This window comes from Erithacus rubecula, assembly GCF_903797595.1.
Source record: "Erithacus rubecula genome assembly, chromosome: 5".
Lineage (NCBI taxonomy): Eukaryota > Metazoa > Chordata > Aves > Passeriformes > Muscicapidae > Erithacus > Erithacus rubecula.
The window spans coordinates 9146879-9164069 of record NC_136687.1 but is presented as its reverse complement, the minus strand read 5'-3'; positions in this window follow the sequence as shown (position 1 = coordinate 9164069).

Here is a 17191-nt window from a genome sequence, read left to right as displayed (position 1 = left end):
ATTGCCATTCAAGCTCTAGCTGAATGACTGGGAAAGAAGTTAGCAGTCTGATGCTTTTCAGTATTAAGCCTTAGTTGAATTGGTATAAAGTTGTTTGGCTTCTTCAATAAAGGCTTATTTTGCATTCTGTACTGTCCTTAATAGTTTCATTTACTTATTGATAGTAAGCCAAGTGGTAAAGTACATGTGAAGTACAGCCATGTCAGTAATTGAAATATATGATTTAACTTGTCTCTTCAATTTGGTGCACGTATTCCTAATTTCTTTACCTCTGAATTTTTCTTCTCTGTGATTAATTACTCAGGAAAAGTTGTCTTGACAGCCTCACTCATATCTGAAGCTCTATTATGTTCAGCCAGTGCATCCATCCAAATTTTTTGTCTCAGACTGAATGACATCTTAGTACATTTTCTTATGCTTTAGATATTACAGGAAAATCCAGAATGTCTGGGCTGTGAATATGTTATTTTCAAGTGAGATTTTTATATGCAAATTTTTTTTCTCCTTTTTGATAAAGTTCTGATCTGATCTACCATTTGCAACTGTTCCCTTCAAGTCTTTATGAAGGTTAATTAGATCTACTGCAATGTATGTACATTTGAATTGGCACTTTGAAATGTATTCTTCTTAATTCTTTCCCGTTACTGTTAAAATCAGATGGAGTAAAATCATGTATTTCCAAATTGTGTCTTTTTTTTCATTGCCACTGCAGAGATCCTTCTGCATCATTTATCTCCAACACTGCTTCCTCTCCTGGACTTTATTACATTTGCAGACAAACTTGAGGATTCCTAGTAGGCACTTTTACTGAGAAATAACCTGCAATGTGCATTTTTCTGTAACTCTGAAAGAATATATTTTATTCCCTAGTAGTATTTTATGGTGTTTCATTTAAGGTTGGGCATCTGCAATCAGAAATTTCCAACCCCACAAAGCCCTTTTAAACTTACTTTCTTTTCAGCTGTCAAGAGGTGACTGAAGTAGTGTAATCTTGCATTTTCTGAGGCACATCTGTTGAAAGGGGAATCATGCTGCTATTCTCAAATGAGCTATTAAATAATGATAGAGGATTGCTTGGTTTCTGGTGACTGCACTAGAAGTGTAGCAGACAGACATTAAACATCCTGTGCCTCCCATTTGCATAAACATTGGTTTGGAAATCACTAGGGTCAGTAGTCTTCAAGATGCTCAGTATCCACCTGGAATACCACTAGGGAATAAGTATGCAAGGCCAGCTTCAGGCCATGAGTGAGGTTTGGGCTCAGGATCGTGCCCAGGCTGTGACCAACACCTGCTCATCACACAGCACTGGGTAAGGGCAGAGGGAGGGGAGCAGAATATCAAAAGGACCAATAACACAGATCAACAGCAGTGTTTTTATGCCCTGCAAGTCCTAGTTCCTCAAAACCTTAGGTGGAACACAGAGCCATGAAAGAAAAATAAAATTTTAAAAAAAAATTATTTTCCTAGAAAAAAAATGATGTTTCCTACATGAATGCTTCTAAAGCCTCTGTCACATATTTAAAATTGTTTAAGAATATTCCCTATGTGTAGTACGTGTACCAAAGTCAGAAAAGACAGCATTCTTCACTGACTCCACGGGAAATGAGAGCTTCCTAAGAAAGATTCCAATGGCTGAGATATGAGTATCTCCCTTTGTAATTGTTGTTGGGTGCCCATTCCACCTGTGACCAGGGAGAGAGCAGCATTTTATGTTAACTTCTGAGTTCTGAAGTAGGAGTTAGGGGTATGAAATAGTTTTAAATATTTGTAGAGATTCCCACAGAGATAGTGACAATCAAGGAGAGAATTTGATAAAGTAGAAAGGGGGCAAATTGGAAATCTGGGGTAATGTGGTGAAAGAGACAGTCTGAAGAATAGAGGAGTGTCTGGCAAATGTTATATAACTGAAATTATTCTGGCCAGCTTTGGGTAGAAAAGAGCCAAAACACAGAGCAGGGTCTGGTAAGGACCGCCCAGAGTGAAGAATTGGAATGGAAAAAACTTGTGAAGCAATTTCCAACTGTCCCAAATTCCTGTGTCAGTAACGTGAACGCTCTTTACGAATTGCCTTGGATGGGCTGCAGGTGGTGAGGTAGTGTCTAAGCTTCAGCATGTACCTTGCAGCTCCCATGCATGAGCAAGCTGAATTGGAGGAAAGTGGAGTTCCACAATACTTTTACAGAGATAAAAAAGAAATTCTGTTTAATTGCTGTGGTGTTTCAGTGAAGCATCTAAAATTAAATCACATGAAGCCATCTAATTTCTTATTTTCCAATTCCAGTAAAGTCTGTTTTCTGGTTGAAAAACATCTTGAATGCCCTCAGATTTTTATGACCTACATTCCATGCATTAGATAGTCTCTCCCTGCCCCCCTAGAAGTGACAGACACCCAAAAACAAAATGTCAATAATATTTTCCCAGAAATAGCGATGATGCATGTCTGAGTCAGGGAGAGAGAAACCAATGGGTGTATAAACAATACTAGCACAGAGAGATGAAAATGATGCAAGAGAATCTGACGGTTTTTTGTATTTATAGTTTTTATAAACACCCAGTATATTCAATGCTGAAGTGGTGTTATTTGCCTTTCAAAGTATTGGAAGTGAAACAATTCTTGTTTCACCATTTTAAAGGTGTTAGGCATCTGTTTTTCCCTTCCTACAATTCTCTATAGTGCAAAAGGCTAATTCTTTTCAACTTGTGTAACTCAAGTGTGTGATGATGCAATTCTAATTTTTAACTGGCTATTTATTAATACCCATTGGCATGACATGTATTAGACACATATTCTTGAAATATGTTTAATTAGTTGATTACTAAAGCTTTGAAGTAGAGGTTTGAAGCACAGTGAGATTTGAAGGCAACCCAGAACAACCAACAAAGTAGAAGTTTGAAGCTGATGGTAGCCCCAAAATACGTGGCCTTCTTAAATGTCTAAGCCTCTTTTTCTTTCTTGATCCATGCAATTAAGATTTCATACTTTGGAACATGTAACTTTCTTGAAAGTATGAGATTAAAAATTGTGATACGAATGGATTTGGTGGTAGTGGGTAATCTGTTGGCTTTTAGAACAAAAAGGCAGATTGTAGAATGCATTGTAGGATGACTTGAGTTGGAAGGGATCTTCTGTTTCCAATCCCCTTGCCACAGACAGTGATGCCTTTCACTAGACCTGGTTGCTCAAAGCTCTAAAGTGTCCTTGAACATTTCCAGGGATGAGGCATCCACAACTTGTCTGTGCAATGTATTTCAGTGTCTCGCCACCCTCACAGAAAAGTTCTTCCAAACACTATAACTTAACCCACTCTCCTGCAGCTTAAAGCCATTCTCCCTGCTCCTGTCACTACAAGCTCCTGTAGTCTCTCTCAATCTTCCTTTTAGGCCTCCTTCAGGTATCAGAAGGCCACAATTAGCTCACCCTGATGACTTCTCCAGGCTGAACAATTCCAAATGTGTTAGTATTTCCTCATAGTCAACAGGTAAAAAACAGACTTCAGATGGCACAGAAAAAGCAGAAGTCTTTTTAGCAAAGTATTCTGTGCTTTAAAGTAACTTTAAATAGGGTAGGAAAAGGGCAAAATAATCAGTACTATGTAGTCCTTGTATTATTTTACCAGGAAAATATTCCCCCATGACTTAGGGAAGTTGAGATTCAGGTTATATGCTTCTATCATTCAGTGAAAACTGATGTGGTTGAGGGAATCCCAACAGAAATTTTGTTTCTTGTGGCAAGGCATCAGCAACAATTAGGACAAAAACTGGAACATGTCAATGTGCATATTTGTTTCTGTAATCCCATTCACACTAAGGTGAAGTGAGTATAGACTGAGCTAGTTCTTCCACTTCCATTGGCAAATCAGTTGCAAGATTTCGTCAGAATGTGCTTGGTGGCTTCAGTGGCTGGAGAAAAAGTATTAATTTGGAATCACAAAGTGCAACAGTCCAGCCAGCAGTTTTCCATGGCTCTGTTAGACAGAGCCTTTAGGTCTCCATTTCTGTATCCAAAAAAAAAAAATATTAGTGTTTTGATTCTGTAATGTGTTTTATAAACATTCTGCTTGCCACACTATAAATGGTTTTTCTATTGTGAGGGTAAGTTTTGAGTGTCTGGATGTTTCAAATCGGCCAAGTAAATGCAGATACTAAATTTTGTTACATGCACAGACAAGAAATTTAATTATATGGATGTAGCCTATCGGTTGTTTTCCTAAGAGAACTTTGATGCATCAGCATATTTAATTCCTTGACCCTCTGAGTGCAAAGAATAAGTGTGTATGAAAGTACATAGGCTCCCTTTGAAGAGCAGGGGGGAAACTGGACATCTTGGAAAACACATAACACATGTATTAAACAAGGAGAAGCTTAATGCTAACCAATAGGAAAAACTAAGAATGGGGTTTTTATATGTTATGAATACTATCCCTCTCCAGAGCATAGACTCTGGATTCAAGCCTACAGAATGATGTATCCATACATTTTAGAGTTTAGAGGGTCTTCTGTCGCTAGAGATTTGCATCTGGTTTTTGAAAGAATAATGCTTCATGCTTTTCTTTAAAAACAGTTCTCCTCAAGACAAAAGTGGTTTTCTTGTTCCATGAGCCTTCAAGCTCTTCCCAGGCGAGGAGCTGGCCAGGCAGGCACTGAATGAGGGGCACTGAGCTGTGCTGCTCATGGCACAGGGCAATGCTCTGTCCCTGGGCTGGGCTGGGCAGAACTGCAGCTCTCCCTCTCCACTGAGCCCACAGGAGTCCAAGGTCCAGCAGGGAACAAAGCCAGGAGTATGCAATGTGTAGCTGCTGTGGTGGAGGCTGTCTTGTGTTTTGGTCCACCCTAGCACAGATAAAATCTGCACTGAAAAATTTTTGAAGAGAATATGGAAGGAAAACTTATACTGCATACACAAACAGTATTCTGAATTCTTCAAGACTGGGAATCCCTCTAAAGTGGACTCCTTTGAGCAAAGCTGGAGGAATGGCTTCTGCCTGTATCCCAGATAGGCACAGGGCAGGAAGCACCTAGCCTGAGACATTTGTGCATTGGTACCTTTGCTCTACCAAAGCCCTCTGGCCGTGGTCTAAGTTCCCCACTGGCTATAGCTGTCAGAGACTTGCCTAAATCTGCTCTATTTAAACCAAGGACTGAATCCAGACCTTCTCAGTCTGGCCTACAGCCTTACTCAAAGCCAATAAGATCTATCTTACAGCCATTGCTTTAAGATGCAACCTGAGGACACTTAAATTTGTGAACAATTTCCTTCTCTGAAAAATTGACCTCCTCAGATTTCCTCCATTTCAGAAAGGTGAAAAGATTTTCTAAGAAAATCCTAAACCAGCAGTGCTTGATCAGAATTCTAACAAGTCACCTTTCTCTCAGCTTTGCTGTAGGAAGCCTTGGAGAGCAAAGACAAAAATATACCCTGCTTTAGCTCAAGTAAGCTTCAACCTTTCAGCTGAGGAAGAGGAAGAATTTAATTCCATGGAGCTGAGGTTTTGGTGTTTGATGCTGAGTGAAAAGGGAAGTTTTGCTGGCACTGGTGTGACACAGAGTGACTGTACAATGTTGGAGGCCAAGCCAAACTGTGGAAAAAACAGTGACTGACTCTTCCTAACCTCAACTGTAGGTGAAATAGAACCTCAATAGCACCCTGGGTTTTTCCAACCACAAACAAATATCTGTGCTTTTTTGGTTCATTATACCAAATTCAGAAGGAGTATCCAGAAAGGTTTGTAATTTTCTTCCTTGGTTTCAAAAATAAAGAACTGAACACTGAACTAAACTATGGGCCATATTAATCCTGGCATCCAGAATAAAATTTCTTAGATCAGGATTTCTTAGATCCTGAGGAACATTTCATATTTTAGGGAATTATATGAGTTAGCACATGCAGAATCCTTTGAAATGACCCAGGCAAATCTAGAAACTAAAATCAGGCACTGAAATCTTAAGAAACCATTATTTGATCACAAGCATTTGCCTTCCATTGTTATCAAACAGCGTTTTTCACAAGCCCACCTCATCATCATTATACTAAATAAATTAATGAAGGCCTACCTATTTAATGTTTTTCTACCAAATAAAGATTTTTAGGCTTTGAAATATTCAAATTCTTTCATTGTGGTTTAGGTCATGCCCTAGCATTTTTCACCAAAACCTCACCAGAATTCACACTAATTATGGAAGAGACACTTTTAGGCTTCATTTAGAGATGCTGGAGCCATTGGTACAGTTAAGCCACCAGAGGAAAACACATTTCTGGCTAGTGTCATCTTAAACCACAGTACCCATTTCTGACCAGGCCTGATTTCATATTGCTTGTAAAAAAATAGAGGTATTTCATCATATATCATTGCTGAGCACAGCAGGGTGCTGTCAAGCAGTTAAATAATTTATAGCAGAAATAAATTGACATAATTTATAGAGGCCAGCTGTGAAGAGGAAAAATGCATTCTAGATCACCAATGGGTTTCACAGCTACTCTCTGGCAACAGCAGAGGATGAGGCTTAGGAAGCTGGGTATCAATTGCAGGCTAAAAAAAGTATGTTATGACTCTCAACTTGTCACTTCATGTCTCACCTTCTCCAACATGCTCCTATGACTGCATTGATGTTTCTGGGACTCTAATCCCAGTAATTAATCCAGGCCCACTATCCATCCTCCAGAAAATATTTAAATCTCTGTTAACTCATTTTCAGAGTGTCATTCCCTTCACTGGTCTGTCTTTGCCCCTTCTCCAATTCTTAATAGACCATTTCTCCTCTGTGCTTCCTCCCATCCAAGTTCATGTTTCAGCTTGATTTTTATTGCCTAGTTTCTATACCAAGAAGTCTGTCTCCAAAGAGAGGAAATCTGGAAGATGCTCTATTTCCAGCTCTGAGAGACCAGCACTGCAGGAGATGAGAGAAGATTAAGGCTGCTCACTGAGGACAGAACTGGTGCTGTTAGCTTCTAAAACAGAAGCTGCTTCTGCTGAGCCCATTTAATCTATGATATCATAGAACTTTATCTTGTAAAACTTTGTCTAGATTTGGTGGAAAGAAGTGAAAACATGCTTCATGTAAGGAAGCATAATTTTTATTGTCTTTCCAATATGTCTTGTAGCACAGGCTTCCAGCTTCTCCAAGAAAATGTCTGTGTACTTTTAACACCAATAAGATATTTAATTTTCTCAGTTTTGTTCTTGAAGAAATCTGGAGATTTGCACAATTTTGGCTGATACTTGCCAATAAAATTCAGCCTAAGGCTATATTTTCTGAGCTACATGTAGAACTGCAGCCTAAACCATCCAGGTCTGGCAAAGCTATATGTTGTTGAGCACAGAGCCTTGTAAGTGGAAGTGTTAGCAATGTTTAATAGTAGGCAGTGCTACCAACCCCACCTCTAGGATATCTTAAATTGACTATTAGGTCTATAAATAAGATCATGCTAAAAGTAATATTAAAACAGTAACAAACAAAGTTTTTATCAAGCTAGAAGTGTCATGAAAGGCTTTACAGCCTTAAGCTGATGTATAAATGTAGGTTCTGATCTTGCAGTATATCCTAAGTGGAGGCAGAAGTCAACACTTTCCAGTTGTGGTGTCAGTATTCCCACAAGACTGTGTTGGCAGGGCTTCACTACCTTGATCTGCTACGTAAAATTTCCGTGGGAGTTCTGTGCTCTGCAGTTCATGACCTGAAATCTCTGCCCCCACTGAAGTCAAATTTCCCCAAGAGAGCATTGAGCAGTAACTAGATAAGGACCTCAGTGTGTAGAAGTGTTTTTACTGTAATGCTACCCTGTTTTTACTGTAATGTGTGTAGTGCAGTTTGTCGTGTTTTTATGATGGAGAACAGGATCAGGGTGTGCACATGGCAGGGGGAGTAGGCAAGCAGCCTAATAATTAATATCTAGCAGACCTAAATTCTTTCTAAGTTGCTGGAAAGCAGCTGTTAAAGGGATTAAAATAAAGAAGAAAAAAGCACAGTTGTTTCAGACAAATAGGTGCACTAATGTCTTCCAAAGTTTATGCTGAATTCTCAGTAGGCAAGAAAATGGAGAACAGAATGAAATGTCAGGGTTCAAAATGGGTTTTGTTGGCAGAAAAAGTTGTTCTTTTCTGTGTCCCTCTTTTTTATATCTAGAATTCTTGGGCGGGGGGGGGGGGGGGGAGAATCAAAACGTGAAGAAAAGAGAATTAAACATCTTGAAATGCTCATAACCTAATTCTAATAGCTACAACACCTTCATCTTTACACTTTATGATCAGTAATGATACCCTTCCACGTCTCTGTGCCCCAAGTCCAAAGAAAACATGTAAAGTTGTTCTACCAACTTTATCTAATCCCCAATCCTCTCAGAAATTCTTAATGTCTTGTCTTTTCTCATGTACATTTTGCCTTTCCACCTTATGCTTTTGTGTGACAATTTTGGTTGCTTTAAATGAATTTATTTTGTCTGCCTCAGGCTGCTATATTGCTTTTGTTATCTTACTGCCCAGAGACAGCTGTAAGCACCAGCTACAAGGTCACAGCAGAAGCATCAGTTTATGGGATCAAAGTGTGTCTGATGAGATTCTGAGCTTTAGATGCCCTAGAGGGAGATGGAAACTAGGGGTTAGCAACTGAGACTGTTGTTTTTTAATTCTTGCCGGTGTTGGGGGTTTATTCTGCAGCATCAAAATTAGAAAATGAATGAATTCTCCAGCCCCAAGCTTTGCTGATAATTATTTTTCTTCCTTATGAAGTTGTAGACTGTATTTTACACCACCTAAAAGTCTCTAAGTGGGCTTATCCTGTTCAACAATGCTTATAGAGACAGAGGGAAGAATAAAGTAATACCATTAAATAAAGGTTGGCTAGATAATTTATTGCTACTCTTACTGACATTCCTTGTTATATTTCAGAAATTATGAGAGATTTCTAATTGCATTTGATGGAAATATTTTTTGCCTCCGCATTGCTCTTCAGATGCTCTTTTGTGGGTTAATGGGTTGTTTGCCCAGTGCAGAGGAGGCTTTTCCTTATCTAGATTCAGAATTCCTGCCTCTATGAATCAGATTCTCAGTTGCCTCCACTCCTCTTTTCAGTAAAGACAAAGGTGGAAAAAAAATCAAGGAGAAACAAATTTTCGGCAATGGAGAAAGTTAATTACCTCCTTGGCTGATGATTACAGAATGAGAATAAAAGCTATTTTAAAACTATTTAAAAAAAACTTTTGAAAATAGCAGGTTTTAGTCCTTAGAATACAATGGAACTGTGTTGAACACATCAAGGATGATCACACTAAACCAATTCCCCCTTAGAATGCCAGCTTTCCTGAAGGTATTTAGAAGATGAATAATGATAGAAAAGAACTATTTTTCTAATAATGCAGATGAATTCTTGAGGAAAATGAATAAAGACAATTTCCTGCTGGCTCCTTGGCATAATGATAAAACAGAAGGTCTGTACTCCTGTTCTGAAAAGGGATATGAGTATTCCTGAAATCCAGAGTCATTTCTTCAACCTGTCAGTCCTATTTTCCCTATTCTTGTGGTTCTAGGAATGCTCATTCTTAACACTCCTTGGGCTTTGATTTCTCCTGGAAGTGGCATCTCTGGTTAAGTGGAGTGGCAGGATTAATACACAATTGGAATTCAGAATATTTTCTGAATCTGGACTTTATAATAGCATGGCATGGAGTCTCATTTCAGAAAGGAATTAAAAAGGAGTAGGATAACTACACTTTCAAGTAGGCTGGCAAGCAGACAGGAGACCATAAATCAAGGTTAATGATAATGGCAATGTTCCAGTTTGGAAGGGAAGATGAACATAAGGAGTATTACAAGAATTGGTGCTAGGCCCAGCTTTACTTAAAGCCATTATTTATTATGTTAATGGAAACTAAGGAACGGTGAAGGCAGACCTTGCCAAAATCTACAGAAGAGGGAGAAGACATCTTGCCTAGCTTAATCTATCTGAGTCCTAGATGCTGAGAACATTTTAATTTTTGTAAATTTTCTTGGAAAAAAAAAAGAAGAAGATAAAAAACATACCTCAAAAGGTGAAAAAGTTAAGGGGAAGGATGGAAGTGGAAGCACCTTTCCACACATTTAGGAAAAGTCCAGATGATGCTTGTAGTCACATCACTGAAGTACTTTCAGGATAAATAGATACTATTAAATATGGAAAAATGTTAAAATATGTTCTTTACTGGATTTTCTTTGGAATGAGTTACAGAGCTGGAGAAACAGATTTCGAAATCTTGATGCCAATAAGAAGATTTAACACAAATCTTAGTGAGAACTATCTTTTAACATTGAAGAGTTCCATAACCGAGTGGTTTTGTCCTTCATATGTGAACTTCAGATAGGTATTAAATAATTTAATTACAGTAAAGAAATGCATGTTGAATTTGAAGAGTTAACATTATTGAATTAAAACACAATGAGTTAGTTTAACAAAGCATTGGAAGTTCAAAAAAGTTGGGGTTTTTTGCCAAATTATGACTAAGAAGAAAACCTGCTAGAAGTGTTTATTAAAGATGAAAACATCAAGAGGAGTGATAGCCCAAGGAGCATGAGTAAGGAGGATGAACTCAGTGTAACATTAAGCTGAACATTAAAACTATTGCTTGATACTAAATTTCTTCAGACTCAGAATTTGGTTTTGCCAAAAAGAAGATGGAAGACAAATAGCATGAGTTGTGCTTTTGAAGTTGTTGGTTTGGTTGTTTTTAACTGGTTTACAAAAGAATGAGTGCACACTGTAGAATGCATCCCTATGCTACCAATGTTATGGGCAAATCAGAAATGAAGTGAGATAAGGATGTGGACCACTAAAGTCAGAATAAAAATTTTTTCATCAAGGGTACTATTAAGTTTTGATCAAGGAAAATGAATGAGACAGAAGAAGCAATGAAATCAACACTCTAATTTAGTGGTTGGGTCGTTTCCCTGAAAGATGCAAACACACTCTTCTAATTTTACTTCATTTAGGAGTTTTGCATCCTATTTCTACAGTATCCATAGTAATTGGACAAGATATTTAAACAGGTCTTACAACAAGGACTGGAACATGAGTCTGCCCTCATAAAGGAATATTTTAAACTGTAAAAGGAAGGATTATCTCTTGGCCTAGTGAATCTTTTATAACTCCAGTGAAGGCTGGCTGTCTAGAAGGGTGCATGAAGTCATCCTCCAACAGTGCAGTGTTTAGATCCCATTCCTAGGACATGTGAATTTGATATTCTTTAGGCTAAGTAAACAACTGGAAATAGGTTTTTCACAAACTGCATGAGTGCTCTGCCCACTGTGTTAACAGATGACAAAACAACACAACTGCCAAAATCTTTGCTGGCACTGCCATGAAAAATCTTATTCAGTAGATATGCTGAAAAAAACTGTAATATATGAGAGGTAGGAAAATAGTCACAGTCATCTGATGTAACTGATGTGCTGGACTTTTCTGTGCTGTCAGTGCTACAGCTTACCTGGCTGCTGCTGACTGGGTGCATAAGTTACTGATGGAAATTAAGACATTGAGGAGCTACCATTTAGTAGTTGCACAGCCTGTGGCACATATCTGACTTTTATTGGCAATTCTGAAAAACACAATGTGCTGACAGCAGCATCTGCCTGGGAATTCACTGGAAAAGAATAGTCACACAGACAATAAAATCTCCAGAGCTGATTTTCAGGAAGCAGGAGTGGAGGACTGGTGTCTCTGCAGGCTGCCTATTTGCACTGTGTTATTAATCCTGGGAACCTTGTCACTGTCTGGAAACTATTTGCTTGGACTATACTCAGGACTTCTGAACCCCATTTCTACCTGGCCCAAAGCAATTCCCTACACTGCAGGTAGTCCATTAAACAGCACACAATTCCTGTTTAGGGTTTTAAAAAAAGGAGCCTTTTGCTTTTTTGCAGCTCTATTTGGAATTTTATTGACTGACTGTAGTAGACTGTTATGTCACTTGCTCTGTAACAATGCACAAGCCATGAATGACATCAGTGTCAGAGATAAAAAAGAAAGGCCAAGGTCTGCAAAGGAGCTTAAGGTACTTAAATCCAAAACATAGAACCTTGGATTTTTTCATACTTTTCAAATAAATGGAATTCCCATCAGTGAACATGTCTAGATGTCTACATTTCTGGTGTTGGAAATATAGATTTCTTTCAAAATCCTGATAGCAGACCAGTATCTAAGTCCTCTCAGGGTTCCTAAGCTCCACAGGTTTTGTTAGTCTTCATGATGTCCCTGTCCTCTGGGGAACACTCTCAGGACATGTTCCAGTGCTGCCTGGAGAAAAGTTGGGACAAGGACGTAAAATCTCTAATCTTTGGCAATGCAATGATGAAGATACTCCATGCACAGAAATTTTCCCCATGTCTAGTTTGATCCAGATGCTTTTTGCTGAGACTGTTTTTTCATATAGGTCAGTGAAGCCTCTCCTGTCTGTAGCTCCCCTCAGTCTTTAGTGAGCGCCTTCCACAGAAGGATAAGTGCATTTCTGAGAGCTCACTGGTCTGTCAGGAGGGGTTCAGACCATGGGGTTGTTGGTGCCCAGGCTGACTTTTGTCCTCTTGAGGTTTCTGAATGGATAATTTCACTGTGCAGAAGCTGTTGAATAATCACTGGGTGGTGGAGGAAAGTGGTGAAAATTCTCTCTGTTTTCACTGGCAAAGCACTGTGCCCTGTTTATGGGCAGTAGAAACATGGCTCCTCTGCTTACATGAGCACTGCAACCAGGTGGATGTTTGGCACTGAAGAAGATTTGCATCTTCACTTTGTGAGAAAAATGCTGGGCTAAGATGGGGCCTCATACAAGGCAAAAGTCATCCCAGGTCTTAAGTGAGGGTAACAAGTCCTTGCATTTTCAGGGATGTGACAAGCAGACCATAGAACAGTGATGGAATAGAAAGCAGCTGATCTGTCTTAGGTTCTCTAAAATTTGGGAAGTTTTAGATCATGGAGCAGGACTGAGCAGGAGCTCCTAACCACCAGTACAGGTGCTATGCTAGTCTGAGTTAAAGTACCCACACAATATCTCGTGATGCAGAAAAATACTGAGTATCTCAGCAGTACAAATAGACCATGGCTTTAAGGATCATGGAAGATGGAAGCCTGGGTGGCAAACACATGGAAACCATCTGGAACGTCATCAAAAGAGTTTTCTTGTTTCTTAACTAGGTGTACTGTTACCTGTGTCACAGGCCAGTCCTAGAGGGATGCTTAAAAAGCTCTTTGCAGGCTCAGGTTGCACTTGATACCTTCAAAACACTGCAAGCAGCCCTGCCATTGTCTGCAGGGTGTGTTCAGAGTGAGGCTGAAGAAATGGAATTGAAACAGCATTCTCAGGGTGGGTGGATCCCTTGTCACCAGCTTTTGGCAAGGTAGCTGCTGTGTCAAGGCTGTGCCTGCCTTCAAGTCTGCATTTTCAGACACTGTGTTCTTGTCTCAGATCTTCAGATATCCCTGATGTTTCATGTCATTTCTAATGGTAAAAAATATCTCTGTCTTTTATTTCTATTAAAAACCTGCTGTCTAGCTCAAACCAGATCCTTGATTTTTTGAACACTCTCCAGTATCTACCTGGACTACTGCTAAAATAAAAATCCATTTGCTTCTCTTTCAGTAATGCACTCAAATATGGTCTCTGCAAAATGCAATTTCCATCTAATGCTTGAACTAGACCTCATGAAATAAGATGCTGAGAAAGATTTACGAGTCACTGAAGCTCAAGCTAATGTGCTGATAGCTGTGGAATTTCAGATGTTTAAATAAAAAGTACTCACAGCTGCAGCAGGACTTTCCTAATTTGCCAAGAACCCTTAGAAAATAATCCTCCAAACTGGTAAGTAAAGGTTTAGACTATATATGTACACTTGACTTTTATACAATTTTAAATCCTTGCAGACAATTAAGAATAGTTGTGGAATCATCTTTATCTGTAAAAATACTTCTGAGGGAAGAACAAGCAAGCAAGCAAGAGTGAGATGGAGCTTTCTGTGTGCTCTGCCCTGGAAATTCTCCTAGATGCACACACCTGATGGCACCTACTCTGCAGAATAGCTGCTAAAACCTCCAGAGTCCTCTGGGAAGACTCTTACTGACTTACCCTCCATTGAGACTTTCCTTGGCTTCCAAGCACAGCATAAAGAGCATAACAGACCAGCTCCTGCCTTGAATAACCATTTGAAAGATTCAGTGGTGTTAAGTGAATGTTTTACTTAGCTAAGGCTGCAACACCAATTTCATTAAAAATAATGGAGGATTTGATGCAATGGAAAGCTGATTTACAAATATGTCACATGGCAAATCCAACTTTCAGGTTTCTTGGTTCACTTAATGTTATTTCAAGATGTCAAATGAACTATACACTATATTTTCTACTGGAAAGAGACTGAAATCCACTTTTATATGTTTCATCCTTATAGTAAGTGTTCTGAAGAAGAATAAAAACCATTTGAGAAGACAGGCAGTGCTTATAATCATGTAGCTGGGATTGTTTAAGACTATTATTATTTTTCCAGTGTATATATGCTGGCATTATGCTGCTTTGGATACAGTTATGAATGTATATTAATAAATACTTTTTTACCAGTATAATTCCTTGCCTGGCCAAAATCAGCTACACAAGTATAAGCATATGTATATAAGCACAACTGTGTTTATACCATTACCAGCTGCAATTGAAGCCTCTTGTACAGGCAAACCCAAGTCCTTCAACTCTTCAGAGTACACCAAAATGGCACCAGCCTTAATGTTTAGAGATCTGACCCTCTTTTGTAAACAAATTATAAATTAATACTCTGTGTTTGGAGAAAAGTCCTTAAGTGAACATATTTAAAAGAGTTGTTGTGCTTCCAACAGAGACACTGGAAACATTTGGGGGTTTTTTGCAGTGTCTTTCAAAAACCAGTTGTCTCAAGCATGCCAAGTGTTTGATGTTGGTTTTCTGACAGGAGAGCTTAGAAATGTATTGCTTGGGCTGATTTTGGGTAATACAAATGTTTCCATGCTTTGATGAATCCTTGATGTTGTAGTACTTTAGAAGAAACAAGACAACAACATCAAACTTCAGTCAAGGCCCTTCTTATTTCACTTTCATCCAGTTCCAATCCCCTGCCATGGACAGGGACACCTCCTACTAGATCAGGTTATTCAGATCCTCATCCAGCCTGGTCATGAACATATCCAGGGATGGGCAGTCCACAATCTCCCTGGGAAATCTGTCCCACTGCCTTACCACCCTCACAGTGAAGAATTCCTTCCTTTTATCCAATCCAATCCAATCCAATCCAATCCAATCCAATCCAATCCAATCCAATCCAATCCAATCCAATCCAATCAATCCAATCCAATCCAATCCAATCCAATCCATTCAATCAATCCAATCCAATCCAATCCAATCCAATCCAATCCAATCCAATCCAATCCAATCCAATCCAATCCAATCCAATCTCCTCTTTCAGTTCAAAGCCATCCCCAGTTGTCCCATCACTACAAGCCTTTGTCAAAAGCCCCTCTCCAGCTCTCCTTGATCCCCTTGAGGCACTGGGAGCTGCCCTAAGTTCTCCTCTCTGGCCTGAACAACCCCAACTCTCTCAGACAGACTCTCTTCACAGGAGACATGCTCCAGCCCTCTGATCACAACCTGGACATGGACTGGCCACCCCACACGTGGGCTCTTGGTGACCCCCATCCCATGAGAGAGCACTGTAAACCAGGTAGTAACTTCTGTACTAACACACAGAGTTAATTTAGAACCAGAAGCGAAAATTTCATGTCAAAATAATTAAAAATGCACAGGCAAAAGATATAACACAGACATTTCTGAACAATCTGTTGATTGAGCTGGTTGCTTGTTCATCCATGACATTACTCTGATGATCCATTAATAGTTAGTGGAAGTTGGCTGTGTATGTGTTTATTGGTATAGAATGCATCTTCTAAAGCAGTGGGAATTTTACTCTTAACATAGAAAATGATCTTGCTTCTGTACTAAGAAATGGACATAAATTAGATGTAAATCCAATTAATTGTTTTTAATTTGCTGGTCATTGGAGAAGTCAGTGCTTTTCAAGTGCTTTTTCATTGAAGTCTGTAGATTCTTCTTTGCTGTTATCTCCAGCCTCTTAGTAAGTGTGTATTTGCAATTTCCATGATTCATTATATTGCTCAAACTTCACGCTCTGAGATGGCATGAATGTGTGATATCAGTTTAAGGAGAATAAAAATCACTAGAGAATTGTTCCAAGGGTATTTGGGACCACCTAGCATTAAATGAGGTTATGTATTTTCAGTTTATCTTACTGCAGCCAGTCAGTACGTGTCATTCTGAGAAGACACAGCTGAGTTAGGATGATTTCCAGCTCACTGTAGGTTTTTGGGAATTTGCTGCAACAAATGAATACTCATCTCTCCTAGGAGAACAAACCTACTAGACATCACTGGGTGTGTGAAACAAATATCTTCCAAGGGATCAGCAGCATCAGATGCTATTTGACCACTGATAAAACAAGACACAGGCAGCTCAGAGCAGGCAGTAAATTTTATACTTTGCAAAACAAATGTCTTTGCAAGTGCGAATTCAGCATTTAATCAAAGCTTGTGGTCACAAGAAAGTTGTCAATTTTGTTTTCCCTTGTTCCTTCTTTTTCCTTGTGAGTTGCTTTTATTAACACTGTCTTTGATGTTTCATAGAAAGTCTTCTCATTTTCCTGCTGTTTGTATGAGATATACTGCTGCAAAGTTATTGCTGTGCAAAATGCTCCAGTGTCAAACTTCTCTTTGTTTTCAATGTTTAAAAATAGTTCTGTATTTAAATATCCTCTAGCATTGAAGAGAATAATTGAGCCATTTTCTTTATGGGTCATGTTGAACCATATTTTTGTCACAGAGTGACTTCACATTTTATTTATTAATTTATTTTGAGAGAGTAGCTGTTTGACATGCAGCAATTTCAAGCCAATTCTACTTTCTAAAATCCTTTTAATCAAATTGGATAACCTCCTGATATAAATATTTAATTTTAAAAATCCTCACACTTGTGATAATTTTTTATTCTGTGTTGTAATTTTCAAACTGTTCTTCCATGCATGAAGAAACTGATATCACCCTTATATAAACATGAAGACATTAACATTTATCTTCTACCTTCCAGTCAGCTTGTGGTAAACATGCTTCAGTATAATTAACTAGTTTAATGTTTGGAACTGAGTTTGGA